At 37.7% G+C, this 15,463-nt stretch overlaps 1 non-coding gene across 1 annotated transcript; it reads right to left on the reverse strand.

The window, feature by feature from the left end:
* Positions 1-13,754: 13,754 nt before the first annotated feature.
* Positions 13,755-13,858, reverse strand: LOC130972612 (small nucleolar RNA R71). Its single transcript, XR_009083770.1, has one exon. It is a non-coding gene; the product is annotated as a small nucleolar RNA R71 (small nucleolar RNA).
* Between the last annotated feature and the right edge of the window lie 1,605 nt (positions 13,859-15,463).

Genomic DNA, 15,463 nt, shown 5'->3' on the forward strand with positions numbered 1-15,463 from the left:
AAAGTTGCTAAAAATAGCAACTGGAGTATCAACAGTCAACAAAGCATCATTTACAAAAAAAAGAGTTCAAAGCCCACAAACCGGGCTATTTACACAAATACTTGAAAAAGGAGGTCAACCAAGATCTGGAGCCTTCCCGGCAGCATCAGTACGGGGAGAAGGAGGGCAAGTCTGAATAGGCACAGCATCTACAGTTCCATCATCCCGCTTCAGAATCTGGCAATCCGGATCAGACGTAACGGGAGGAACCGAGGAAGTCGACACTTTAAGAGAAGGCACTAGGGGAGGGTCAGCATCATCATCATCCTGGTCATCAGGGACAATCTTACCATCCCTCACAACATTGTCCAGGCTGACGAGAGTCAAGTCGGCATCAGGAGCAACAATCGGAACTGCTCCATCAGGTTCTCAGAGGCAGCAGTTACGCTGCCCATAAGGTGACCCTGAAGCTCGACATAATTAACCCGAGCAGTTTCCAAATCATCCCGAAGATGCATTAATTCCCTATAAGCTGAGACATAGCTATCCTTATGCTTCAAGGCCATGTCCTCAGCCAACTTCAAAGAAGTAGCTAGGGCAATAGAGCTGGCCTTCTCACCCTCCAACTCCTTCTCTACCTTCGCCAACTTCACCTCCAACTCATCCTTCAGACCCTTGATCCGATTAAATTCTGATTTGGCCTCCTTCATGAAGGATTTTGTGGCATGAATCGGGATCCTCTGACCTGTTCGGAAAATAGCCGCACCCATATGAGCCATCTTCACACTACTTTTGGTGATAAAATCCAGATGCTGAAGAAGAGACATGTCGTCCATGGAAAGCCCACCATAGGGGGCAATTTGCTGGTCAACAAACTCAATAGCATCAAAGTCCGGGGCATCCAGGTTAAAGGGCTCGGATGTTTTTTGCTTCTTTAAGGGAGGAACACCAGAAGCAACGGCAGAAGTCTGTGGAGGATTGACCTGATGAAACCGAGGAGCAGGAATTACTTTCCTCGGCCCGAGAGAACTCGGCACAGGAGGCTTCACTGGGACCTGAGAAGATCCCTCGCCGGCCACTTTGGCCGAGATGTTCAGAGCAGTAGTTGCCTTCTTTGCCCTTTTAAAAGCCTTCATGGAGTCGTTGTTCTTTGACATCTCTACAAATACAGAATTAGCCACAGCAAAGAGTTATGGTCACAAACAAGAGGAAGAAAAAATTAAGAAACAAGTATAAGAGACAAGTCAGACAAGTACCCAAAACAGTCCGAACTAAGGACGGGTCATTCAAAAACCTTTTTGTATCAAGATGGGGTGGTTTTCCCCATAGATCCTCAAGAACAACAACAAAGGCATGCTCAACATCATCAAGCATCTCCCAGTATAGCGAGACACTCTCACATCCCTCTGCCACTCTAGATGGAAAGAAGGCTCATCATTTTCATCAAGAAAAAAGGGGCGGGCCCCTTCGACAGCACGAACCTTAAAGAAGTAATTCTTGAAGTCCTTAAAGGACTCATCATACATAGCAAAAACTTTGTGGCCCTGGGCCGACCTGAAGGAGACCCAGGAAGCTTTCTTTTTTGAAGAACCACCAGGCTTGGCGGAAACAAACAAATAAAGAAAAAGAGTCTGGGAAGGTGTTACATCTAATTCACGGCAAAGAAGTTGAAAAATTTTAATAAAACCCCAGGAATTTGGGTGAAGTTGGGATGGGGCAATATTACACGACCACAACAAGTCGGTCTCGAAAGCAGTAAAAGGAAAAGTAACGTTCAACTGGCTGAAGAAGTATTCATAAGCATAGAAGAAGGGACGCTCCCTCTCAATGGAAGTCGGAAAACAAACTCTCTCATCAGAATCAGGAGCAACAAGCTCGTAATCCTCCTCATGGGCATTGTTACCACAAATCCTATGGTGCTTCCTCAGCTCTGTGCAAAACTCAGCATCCACAATAGAAACACACAACAAAACAAGGGAGTCCAGCCAATCGAACATCCCCTCGGGAACTTTAGAAGACATCTCTACAATGTTATTGCGAGAAGACATGAGGCCAACTAACCCTACAAGTAAGAAAAGAAGATAGGGTTACCACAAACATCTCGGACAAAGGGAGAAAACAACTCGGTCAATACTTCTCAGGCGATGGAACAAAGAAAAGGAAAACCCCAAGACTCAAACCAAAGTCCTGGGGCATCCTTTGGAGGCAGTAACAAAGCAAGGTTTTCAGAAATCAATCTATAAGCTTACATCCTAGCATTTCTCGAAAAGAAATTCAAAAGAAACAGCAAACACCGTTCTTCAAGGAGAAATACAAAAAATCGTTACATTCTACCAAACACGCCAAGCAGAGACCATTAAAGATGCAACCTTTTTTCAAGATCAGATGAAAAGAAAATCTCCAAACAAATCGAGGAACAGACGCAGATGTTTTATCAAGTATCAGGCAGGAAAAAACCACAAGCGACAATAAAACCCTAGAAAGCCTCAACGGAAAAGCCAAGAGAATGCATAAAAGAAAGACAGGAAAAACATGTTACAGTGACAAGCAAATACAAGACCTCGAAAAGATTCAAACTTTCAAACATGCAAAATCAAAGCTTCACCAAAAATTGAAAACGAAGCTACAAGAAAGCCATTATTTACCTGGAAAAGAGCAACAAGCTTCAAGGAACTTAAAGATGGAGACAAAATCTGGGACGCCCTCTCACAAGAAAAAACGTGAACGAAAGCAATGTCACAGAAGAGAAAACACGAAAACCACAAAAACTCCAAGAGAAAGCAGAAGCGCAAAACGAAAGAACAGAAAGCAAAGAGAGCAGAGAAAAGAAGTTACGAAAAGGCTAAAGGAGAGAAACCGTTTCTGAGTTTTCAAAATCAAAAGTAAAGAGCCAAAGGAAAACGGGGCAATTAATGCCCAAATTAAAGAAGGCATTAAACCCTCGCACGTTCCCAAAAAAGCGCCGATATAAAAGCGCGCGTCTTTTAGAAGAAACGTTCTACATTCAAAGCTGCTACAAAGGAGTCAACAAAATGCTTGAGTTCGGCTTCACCAAAGAAAGATCGAAGTCAAGGACTCGATCTCAAAAAGAAGACCGAGCTCAAGCAGGGGCACTGTTCATATCCTGGGTCGAGTTGTCCGACCCGGGATGTTCTACAGACAAAGCGACCGACCTCTTCAGGTCAGATCAATCCGACCTCTTCTCAAAGAGCTCGGCCAAGTCACGAGAAAGCCCAAACAAAGGGCCCAAATAGAGGAACACGCTCCAGATCCTAAGGCAGCCCAAGCCTACAAGAGAAGGGCGATTCCCTTGAAAGATAAGATGACCTCACTTGAAGATAAGATAAAGATAAGATAAGATAACTAACTTATCTTATCCACAGGAGGCCACATCTCACCATTATAAATACACTGGAGCACCGAAGTATAATTCAGATTCTGATTCTACTCAATACTTGCTTAATACCCTTGCTAACTTAAGCATCGGAGTCCCTTGCAGGTACCTCCCACCCTCCGGGGACGAAGGATCAGCAGCACTTTCAGTCCCATAAGTCAGACACACCAGCTCCGGCCGCTACACATCTACCGAACACGTTGGCTCCGACCAACACAGAAGATCTCGACCAAGATCGACCTACAGTTTCAGGTAACCCTCGGAACACCATTCGATGTCGTGATTTATGAATTAAGTATCTTCAGGTTTCATAAAGCAGGAATGACTTAGAGGACAAAAAGGAAACATACAAAAATGGAAGGAAAACACAAAAAATGGAGTTTTGAAGAAAAAGCAGCGAGGCGAGCGCATGGCTTATGCGAGCACGCGAAATGGAGAATTCGCAAGCAACACAAACGCGTGCCTGACGCAATCGCATAGATCGGAGTCTTCACGAATGACGCGAACGCATGACTGACGCGTACGCGTGACAAGGAAAAACTCCAAATGATGCAAACGCGTAAACCACGCGTACGCGTGACAGACGCCACGTGCAGAAATTGCTGAAAACGCTCCTAGCAATTTCTGAACCCTCTTTTGGCCCAGATCCAAGTTCAGAAGCACAGATTAGAGGCTATAAAGTGGGAAATCCTTCATTCATCAATAACAATTCATACAAATTCACAATTTTTAGGTTTTTAGATGTAGTTTTTAGAGAGAGAGGTTCTCTCCTCTCTCTTAGGATTAGGATTTAGGATTTCTATTATGTTCAGACTACTTCTCTTCATCACAGGTTCAATGTTCCTTTATTTTATTTTCTACTCTTATTTATTCTATTACTTTAATTTATGAACCCTTATGTCAGACTTGATTTCTCTTATTTATGCAATTTGAGGTAATTCATATTTATGACTTTAATTTAGCTTTTTACACCCTTTGGCCTTGGTTGAGTAATTAGTAACACTTGAGTTATCAAACTCAGCTGTTGATTGAAATTGGAATTCTTTGCTGATTAATTTGTACTCCAATAACTCTAGTCTTTCCATAGGAGTTGACTAGGACTTGAGGATCAAATTAATTAGTCTGCTTGACTTTCCTTTATTTAGTATGGGCTAAATAAAGTGGGAGCAGGGTCCAATTCTCATCACACCTGATAAGGATAACTAGGATAGGACTTCAATTTCTTATACCTTGCCAAGAGATTTTATAATTATTAATTTATTTTTCTTGCCATTTAAATAACCTGTTCCTTATTTTAAAAACCCAAAATTATACTGTTTTCTTTAACCAATAATAAATCACACCTCCCTGCAATTCCTTGAGAAGACGACCCGAGGTTTGAATACTTCGGTTTATAAATTTTATTGGGTTTTGTTACTTGTGACAACCAAGCTTTTGTACGAAAGGATTTTCTGTTGGTTTAGTAACTATACTTACAACGTGATTATTTTTGTAAAATTCTTTACTAGCAAAAGTCCTCTCGTCATTAAGTAATTAAATAAAGGGATAAAATTGCCACAATGCTAAGTTGAGTTAATGAAAAGAGCAATGCACATGTGATACAAATTAAAAGAAAAGTTAATGCATGAGTATGTAATGCAAAAGTGGGAAATTATGGGTAGCTAAGTATAAATTTAGAAGTTATATAGAGCGTGTGTGTTTATGTGACAGCTTAGGTTAGTCAAGGATTCAATTTATACCCACTTAGCCATATATATACACCCTCACCTTTACCTTTGCCCCATTACAACCTTGAAAAGACCTCATGATGTTTTGTATTGATGCATTAAATAATTGTTAATTGGTTAGATGAAGAACAAAGTTTAGAAAGCATGATTAGAGAAGAGTAGAGTGAATTACCCTATACACTTGAGAGATTAGAGTGCACATACACTACGAGAGATGGTTCAATGCTTGATTCTATGTTCCATGCTTTCATGAGCTATCTTCTTACAAGTTTACTTGTACTTTATTTTATGGTTTGAATTAGTGAAATCCAGTTCATGTCTATTCTTGGAAGATTTATTTACTTTGACCAAGTAGGTAAAAGCATTTCACATTTAGTTACATTCATATAGATAGGATTACATTTCATATATTTTACCATTCCTCTTCACTCCATTATAGCTTCTCTTGAGTTTAGCATGAGGATATGCTAATGTTTAAGTGTGGGGAGGTTGATAAACCACTATTTCATGGTTTATCTTGTGCTCAATTGAGTGGTTTTTATCAAATCTTTATCCACTTATTCATACTATTTGCATGGTTTTACTTTTTCCTTCCGGATTTTGTTCTATAATTGGAAACTTGCTTCCGAAGCCTTTAAATTACCAAAAATTAATTTCCCTTTATACCATTCGATGCCGTGATACGTGCGTTAAGTGATTACAGGGATTACATGGTAGGAATGGCTTAGAGGATGGAAAGGAACCATGCAAAAGTGGAAGGAATACAAGAAGTTGAAGAAATTGCTAAGCTGTCCAGCCTGACCCTCTCGCACTAAATCAATCATAACTTGAGATACAGAAGTCCAAATGATGCGGTTCTAGTTGCGTTGAAAAGCTAACATCCGGGGCTTCGAAATTATATATAATTCGCTATAGTGTCCATACAGAAAAATGACGCGCACGCGTGAATCACGCAGATGTGTCGTTTTGCAGAAAAATCAGCGACCTGCACGTGGCAAAATTCGCCCCCAGTGATTTTGGGCCGCGTTCTGACCCAGTTTTTGGCAAAAAAAATACAGATTAGAGGCTATAAAGTGGGGGAATACATCTATTCATGAACACAACATTCATATTCACACAATTTTAGGTTTTAAATGTAGTTTCTAGAGAGAGAGGCTCTCTCCTCTCTCTTAGGATTTATGATTTGGGATTTCTATTAGTTTTAGGCTATTTCATCTTCACTCGAGGTTCAATGTTACTTTAATTTATGTTTCTCTTCTACTTTTAGATTCTCTAATGCTTTTACTTGTATTTGACTCATGTTGCCAAGTTGGCTTATGAACCCTTTCATGTTAGATTTGAATTTATGTTTAAATATAATTTGAGGTATTTCAGATTTATGATTTTTACTTAGCTTTTTATATTATTGGCTTTAATTGATGAATTGATTAATTGGAGACACTCGAGTTATCAAACTCATTGTGATTGATAATTGTTATCTTTGCTAATTAATTTGAATTCCAATAACTCTAGTCTTTTCTTAGGAATTGACTAGGATCTGAGGAATCAAATTGATTCATCCACTTAACTTACCTTCATAGTTAGAGGTTAATAAGGTGGGAGCAAAAATCCAATTCTCATCATAATTGATAAGGATAACTAGGATAGGACGTCCAATTTTCATATCTTGTCAAGAGTTTTTCTAGTTATTAATTTATTTTTCCTGCAATTTATTTTCCCTGTTCAACCTTTGAAAACCCAAAAATATTGTTTTCCATAACCAATAATAAATCATACTTCCCTGCAATTCCTTGAGAAGACGACCCGATGTTTGAATACTTCGGTTATAAATTTTATTGTGTTCTGTTACTTGTGACAACCAAACTTTGTACGAAAGGATTCTCTGTTGGTTTAGAAACTATAATTACAATGCAATTATATTTCTATGAAATTCTTTACCATCAATTAATCCGATTGTCAGTTGCGCCGCCGTCACTCTGTTTGCTCGTGTCGCCGTCGCGCTCTGTTGCTGCTGTGCTGCTGTCGCTCCCCACATTCGCGCCACTGTCTCTCCTCTTGCTCGCGCCGCCTGTCGCTTCCCTGCTGCCGTGCCGCCGTCGCTCCTTCTCTCTGTTGCCGTCGTCGCTCCTCCTACCTTGGTCCTTCTCCGCTCTCTCTCACTCGAGCTCACAAGAACCAGGTATCGTTTTCAAAGCCAACTTCAGTTTCATTTGGAAATCTCCTATTTCAAGTGTATACTATGACCTAATCATAATCTTCTATTTTCTAAGCATCAATTGAGAATATAAATGTTTGTATTATTGATGCAGCTCAATGTCATCTGGCACTGTTGATCTGTTGCTCTAAATATTATTTCTTAATTATTGAGTACTATTCAAGATATGAAAAATTCACAAATGTGTGCTTTGAAGTTGGAATGTTGTTATGCCTGCGATTGTTGCCAAATCAATATCAATTCTATCTGATGCAGGCCTTGGCATGGCCATGTTCAGCCTTGGTATGATTTTCTTACTATGATTTTTCTTTTAAACTCATGACATTGTTTGATATTCATTTGTTGGATAATTGAATTCCTTGGTGGAATTTACAGGGCTATTTATGGTATTGCAACCAAAGATCATTGTCTGCGGAAACACGGTCGCTTCATTCGCTATGGCGGTTCATTTCCTCACCGGCCCTGCAGTAATGGCTGTAGCATCAATTGTGGTAGGACTAAGGGGAGTTTTGTTGCACATTGCCATTGTACAGGTAAATAATAATAATTTAAACAAAAACTTGATTATGCATGTTTTGTTCTGTAATTTTATAGTCTTATAATCAATTTGATTCTTCAATGTAATGTGCATAATTTCAGGCTGCGCTGCCTCAAGGAATTGTACCCTTTGTGTTTGCTAAGGAATACAACGTTCATCCTGATATATTAAGCCCAGGGTTTGAACTTTGTTCATCATCTTGTTCTTGTTAGTAATCTTGAAATGTGTTAAAAATCTGAAAGCTTTGTGTTTATTTTGTTGCAGGGTTATATTTGGGATGCTAATTGCTGTTTCTATTACTCTAGTTTATTATATTTTGTTGGGGCTGTGAAGAAGCTGAAGACGGGGGAGGAATGACTAATTGTAGTGGTGTTACATTTACATTTATACCCTTTTGTTATATTAATATTATTATAGGGTAATTTTTTTTACCATCCTCTAACAATGTAGAATTTGGAAGTTTAGTCAGAGTTGGGAATGAATGAAGTGTGTTTGTAGAGAGGGCTTAATAGCTATAATTTAATTACTACTAAATAGGAAAAACATCCAAAACTTGCAAACAATTTGCATTTTGGTGACATCTGACATCTAACCGGTCAATCATTTATGGAATAATGAAACTATTGGATATTTCTTCTTTGCCTCTTCAAGCTACTTCAATGCCTTCTCTGAACTCACGTTACATATTATTTCATTCTCATAAGATGTGAGAAAGTTTCATGCAAATTAAATTTTTATATATGAATTCTTGTTCTTTAGTTAATCATCTCTAATATATGGATTCAAGTGAAATTTGTGGCTGGTACCAACTAGAGGCCGTACCTATAATCTTGACAGCTGATTCAAACATTGGTAAAAGTTTTTTAGCAGTTATCTTAAGCTACTCAGCTTAAATTGCCATTCTTGGATTTATATTTAATCAAATTGTTATCATAATACGCAATATATGTCCAAATCTTGTTAGTAGTTACTCTCCATTTGATTGACATTTTCATTTACTAGGTATCCTTTGGAGTTGAATGTTTATTGTTTTGCATAACTCGATTTCAAGGGAGCTAAAAAGGTGCAGATTTTGAAAACTCTTGGTGTTGATCATGTGGTGGACTTGGGCAGTGAAAATGTTTTGCTATCATTACCATAAATTGATAGCCAATTCAGCCAATTCAGATTTTATTTACTTTCCAGCAACCAGTTTGGGGAAGGGAAGAAGAAAAGATGAAAAATCTCATTGGTTGATTATTTCAATTTAAACATGTTAATTTTAATTCCGTATATGTTCCATAATTCATGCTTCCTCGAACTAATTCCATTGATTTACTTAAAATTTATAGTGTGATTATGGAACTAGATTTATTTTTAAAAAATTTAATATATTCTCATATATAAATAAATTTAATAAATTATTTTCAAAAAATAAAAATGGTATTCGAAAAAATCTAAGAAAATAAAAATCCTTAACAAGGGATAGAGTGGGGTTTTGATTTACTAAATTGATGGTAATCATTAATTGATGACATGTTTCAATTAAGTTCCTAAATTCTTATGATATTCTTGATTTTAATAGGATCATCAAATCATGTATTTACTGTAAAAAATGTTGATTCTCCAACAGTTAACTCTGGAGATGAACTGAAAGAAACTACAGTTAACTCTGGGGATGAAAATGATGCATCAGGGTAAGTTCTTCATATCAATTCCCTTTCATTTAATATGGATTTAGCCTCATGCTTTATGCGCAATACCTAGAAAAGAGTAATAGTACCAATTTAGAACAATTTGGAGAAATAATAAAATATTATCCTTTTATGTTACTATTATTGCAGATATGCAATGAGTGGGAAATTGAATGCTAAGAGTGGTCTACATAGCTTGGATGTTGTCCTTCAGAAGCATTTGGCAGATCATGCATTATCGAGTGGTCAGCAGAGCCAATTTTCTAGGGAGGATGATTCTGATGATCTTGATAACTCAGATGATTATTTAGACAAGTATGAGTAGGTTATTTAATTACTTTACGTTGAATATTAAGTATTACTAGTGGATTATAATTTAAATGAATATAAGTCTAAGTTTAGTTATTTATCTTGTCTTAAGTCTTTATGTTAGAGAATTATTTATTATTTTGATAAGTTTGTAAACTTATTATCTAATATTTAGTATAAATTTTATTTTTATATTTAAAAGCTTATTTGTCTTGTTATCTATATTCTGTATAAATTTTATTTTTATATTTATTTGCATTAATTGTTTATTATTTTTCAAATAGAAAAAATAATTAAAACATATCTATTAAAATCGACAGAATAGTTGTGATAAACCCGTTTTGACGGTTTATCTTGTATTAATTTTAAGAGATTTTAATACCTTTTACCCTCATTTATTCAATGAATTAGCATAGTTTTGTGATTGTCTCCTTATTTGTGCTTAGATGTGAAAACATGCTTTCTAGACCTTAAAGTAGCTAAATTCAATTCACCTTTGATTCCACTAGATGCCTTGATTTGTTTGTTAGTGATTTTAGATTGAAAAGGCTAGGAATGGATCAAAGGAGTGAAGAGGAAAGCATGCAAAGTGGAGAAATCGCGCTTGCGCGCACCTTGCGAATTACCCCATGAACGCGTACGCGTGATGTGCGCGTACGCGTCGGTGTTGGTTTATGATTTTTTAGTAAAAACGTGGCCAACAAATTCTCAAGGGTTGTGGGGCCCAATCCCAACCAACTTTGGCGCCAAAGATGCTATTTAAAGCCAAGGATTGAAGAGCAAAGGGACATTAGTTCATTCCCACTCATTAGGATTAGTTTAGAAGTAGTTTCTAGAGAGAGAAGTGATGCCAAGGCATCTTAGGCTAGTTTCACTAGCATTTTCCTGTTAGTTTTAGTTGTTTTATGCATTTTCTTGAGCTTAAAGTAACCAAGAATAGTTAAATGAACAACAAAGTAATGAATCATCCAAACAGTATAATTTTGATGCAAATTTCATGAGTTTTTAGTTATATTACTTGAATGCTATGAATAGAAGATTTCTCATGAAATTTTGCAAGACCTTGATGCAATTGTTTGGATGATTTCAGGGAAGAAGAGGCTAGGCAAGGAAGCAACAAAATCAATAAAGGAAGCTTGAAGATCACATGTGGAGTTTAAGTTCCAGTTTAAGCTTAAACTGGAACTTAAACTGCCAAGCCATATAATGCTGAAAGTGGCGTTTAACCTCCAGTTTAACCTTAAACTGGAAGTTAAACGCCAGAATGAGAAATGCACCAAAGCTGAAATTGGCGTTTAACCTCCAGTTTAAGGTTAAACTGGAAGTTAAACGCCAGAATCATGGAAGTTGAGAAATGCTGAAACTGGCGTTTAACCTCCAGTTTAACCTTAAACTGGAAGTTAAACGCCAGAATGAGAATTTCACCAAGGGGGCATTTCCACGTTTAACCTCCAGTTTAACCTTAAACTGGAGGTTAAACGCCAGAAGTAGGAAAGGCACCAGGAGCATTTCCACGTTTAAGCTCCAGTTTAACCTTAAACTAGAGCTTAAACGTGTTCGACTATTTCTCTCCTCCAGGGTTGCTTTCTCATTTCCACGTTTAAGCTTCAGTTTAACCTTAAACTGAAGCTTAAACGTGTTCGACCCAATTGCTCCTCCAGTGTTGTTTTCTTCATTTCCACGTTTAAGCTTCAGTTTAACCTTAAACTGAAGCTTAAACGTGTTCGACATTTCACACTCCTGGGTTGCTTTCTTCCATTTCCACGTTTAAGTTTCAGTTTAACCTTAAACTGAAACTTAAACTTCAACTTAAACGCCACTTTTTGAAAGAGTTTCTGGGCCAAATATATTGAAGTTTAAGTTAGCATTTGAGCACAAACATTAACTTAAACGTATTATGGTATGAAACCCAATTGAATATCATGGTTTATGGGATTGGGCCTGAAGAATTGATGAGTCTGGAACTTCAATTTGTTGAGTCTTGTGTCATTACTTGTTATTCACTAAGTTTGCTCAATGAATGTTACAGAATTGGATCACAGCCTCATCAGGATTATGGACTATAAACCCAAAGCAAAAGGAAATCAAGGAAAAGCCTCAAAGCCCAAGAAACACAACAGAAGCTCAATTTAGAAAGTGTATAAATAGGATAGAATTGAAGTTAGTTAGCACTTTTAGACACTTGGGAATTTTTCATCAATTTTGTAATTGAATTCTGAGCTATGAATCACTAAACCCCTTTCATTGGGTTAGGGAGCTCTATTGTAATTCAATGAATCAATAATAGTTTTATCTTCTTCTTCAATCTTTTCTCTTGAATTTTGTTAGAAAGCTTCTCGATCTAATTCCATTGGGTAGTTGTCTTGGGAAAGAAACTACCCATAATTGGAATCCTTCGGAACCTTGGGAAAGGAATGGAGGATTCATGCTAGAGAAGCTTTCTCACAGTGAATTGGATTGGGGTTTGGATGGATATTGTGACATGTAATCCTACCAAATTGTGGTTCATGAAACTGTGTGGTATAATCAGTGATCGAGCATCATCTCTTCTTATGAACATTTAAACCAAGGGATTGGGAATTTGTTTGTTTTTAGAGAGAATTGGTGAGCCAAGGGATTGGGATCCAATCATATAAGATTGCCAAGCAAAATTCAATGAATGCATTGGTTGAGGAAGAGATAAAAATGTTTTGATTCGGAGATCTCAATATCTCCTAACACCCAATGAACTCCCATTTCTGATCTACACTTTCTATTTACATTCTGCAATTTCAATTCATGCAATCACCCCCATCCCTTTTTAATTTTAGCACTTTAACTTCTCGCTCTTTAATTCATGCAATTTAAGATTCCGCAATTCTCATCTAAATCTTGATCTGCTCAACTAGAACACACTTCTAATCTGAATTGCTCATTCAACCAATCCTTGTGGGATTCGACCTCACTATATTGTGAGTTTTTACTTGACGATAACCGGTGCACTTGCCGGAAGGAATTTTTGCCGATTGTGCAATTTCCTAAAATCATAGCATATCAACTTTATGCACATCAAGTTTATGGCGCCGTTGCCGGGGATTGGTTTTTGATTGACAATTCTCAAATTGGAAGTTAACTAGATTGAGCATTTTTCTTGTTTTGTTAATTTAGTTCAAGTTACTTGTTGAATTTTAATTTCTGCACTCTGTTAATTGCTTTTTCTTTCTTATGCCTTTCAATTCAAGCAACTAACTCACTGACCCACTAACTATTTGAATTAATTCCTCAACTGCTCTAACCATACTCTTCCATTAACCAAGAGTATTCCACTTGTTTGTTGCTTGTGGTGTGTTCTTGTATGACAGGTAGGAGAGGAGAGACATCAACTCCTCCATATACCGAACCAGAGAGGACCCTTCATAGACTTAGAAGGGAAGCAAGAGGGAAGAGAGTACTGAGAGAAGAAGAATCTGAAGGAGAATCTGAGGACAATTTTGAGGAAGCTCTAGATCTCAACATGGATAGAGAAGTTCACAACCATGAGAGGGCTGATGGAAACAATGCCATTCCTGAGAGGAGGGTTCTTGGTTCATACATAAATCCAACCTCTGGGAATTGTGGTAGCAGCATCCAGAAACCACCCATTCAGGCCAACAATTTTGAACTCAAACCACAGCTAATATCATTGGTGGAGGATCATTGTTCATTTGGTGGGAGTGCTAATGAAGACCCAAACCAACATCTCACAAAATTCCTGAGAATTTGCGACACTGTGAAGTCCAATGGAGTCCAGGAAGATGCCTATAAACTGCTCTTGTTCCCATTTTCTCTTAGGGACAAGGCAGCTAAGTGGCTGGAATCATTCCCAAGGGGGAGCCTAACAACCTGGGATGAGGTGGAAAGCAAGTTTCTGGCACGTTTCTACCCCCCACAAAAGGTCAATAGGCTTCGATCTGAGGTTCAGACTTTTAGACAACAGGATGGTGAAACCCTCTACGAGGCATGGGAGAGGTTCAAAGAATTGACAAGGAAATGCCCACCAGACATGTTCCATGACTGGGTGCAATTGCATATTTTCTATGATGGACTTTCTTATGAATCAAGGAAGGACTGGTCGATTAAGCTAGATGATGCTCTTTGGGCATATAGGACAGCTTGCAAAACACCAATTGGAATGTCTCCTTACCAACTAGTATATGGAAAAGCTTGCCATTTGCCACTGGAGTTGGAGCACAAGGCATTCTGGGCCTTGAAACTCTTGAACTTGGACAGCAAAGCTGCTGGAGAAAGAAGGAGGTTGCAAATTCAAGAGTTGGAAGAATTCAGAGCTGAAGCTTATGAGAATGCCAAAATTTACAAAGAAAGAGCAAAGAAGAAGCATGACAGCAACATAGCCCCAAGGAAATTTGAAGAGGGACAAAAAGTATTGCTCTACAATTCTAGGCTGAAGCTATTTCCAGGGAAGCTAAAATCAAGGTGGTCTGGACCATTCCTTGTCACCAAGGTCTCCCAATATGGACAAGTAGAAATCATGGAAGAAAAGTCACAACGAACCTTCACTGTGAATGGTCAAAGACTCAAACATTACTTGGGAGATGTGGAGGAGAAGGACAAGGTTAAATATCACCTCAACTGAAGGACAACCGTCAAGCTAGTGACGTTAAAGAAGCGCTTGTTGGGAGGCAACCCAACCTGAGGTAATACTCTTTTGCTGTTTTTTTTAATTGTTTCAATAAAAAGGTGAAGTAGTTTCTGTTTATTGCAAAGAATTAAGTTTGGTGTTTCACACCAAACAATGAATTCATGGATCAATAATTCAAAAGGGAATGTGTGACTCTAAGTTTGGTGTTCCACCATACAGATCAACTGAACACAACAACCTTTGAATTATATGAAAGGAACAACCATTCTAAGCAATCACAGAAATGCTTAAATTCCTTAGCAGTAACTTCATTCCAAGAAGAATTCAAGGATTCAAAGAGCAGAGGAGTAAGTAGGAGACTAAGTTTGGTGTTCACACACCAACTTAAGACTCAGACACTTGCCCATACATAGTTGAGCTAACCACTCAAGTGCTTGAGAAGCAAGCAACGTCATCACTCTTTGCAGGAAAGGAAACAAGGATCTTAGAAAGAACATGAAGCAACAATTAGGAGAAGAAGGAGAAATCAAATTGTTTCCTGGAAACAAAGAGAAAACAAGAAATTTCACAAGGTGGTGTTGTTCCTTGACCATTCTTTAAAAGGCAAACAAAAGCATGCTTGTTCTGGTTTAAACTGTAATTGTTGAATCATTCTGGAATGTGAAGTTGTTAGTATGTTTGTCTGTTTATTGCTTTGAATAAAGTGAATGCCTAGATGTTTGGATATAACTTCACCTCCTTAAACAAATGCTTGCCATACTTGTTCTGTTTCCAAAAATAAAAGAAAAGTTTGAACAAAAGTAACTTGGCTCAATTAGTGACAAATCAAGTAGAATTAAGTGGTGGTATGCATGCTTGATTGTTTAGTCAGCTCACTGGAAATTGAGTGTAGAATTATCATTTTTGTGTAGAAGTTGAATACTGCCTATGGATCTTGATGAATAAATGTCTTTGGCCATGAAAAAGAAAGAAAAAGAAGAAGAAAAAGCCACTGAAAAAAGGCAACCAAA

The sequence above is a fragment of the Arachis stenosperma genome, chromosome 3, assembly GCF_014773155.1.
Source record: "Arachis stenosperma cultivar V10309 chromosome 3, arast.V10309.gnm1.PFL2, whole genome shotgun sequence".
Lineage (NCBI taxonomy): Eukaryota > Viridiplantae > Streptophyta > Magnoliopsida > Fabales > Fabaceae > Arachis > Arachis stenosperma.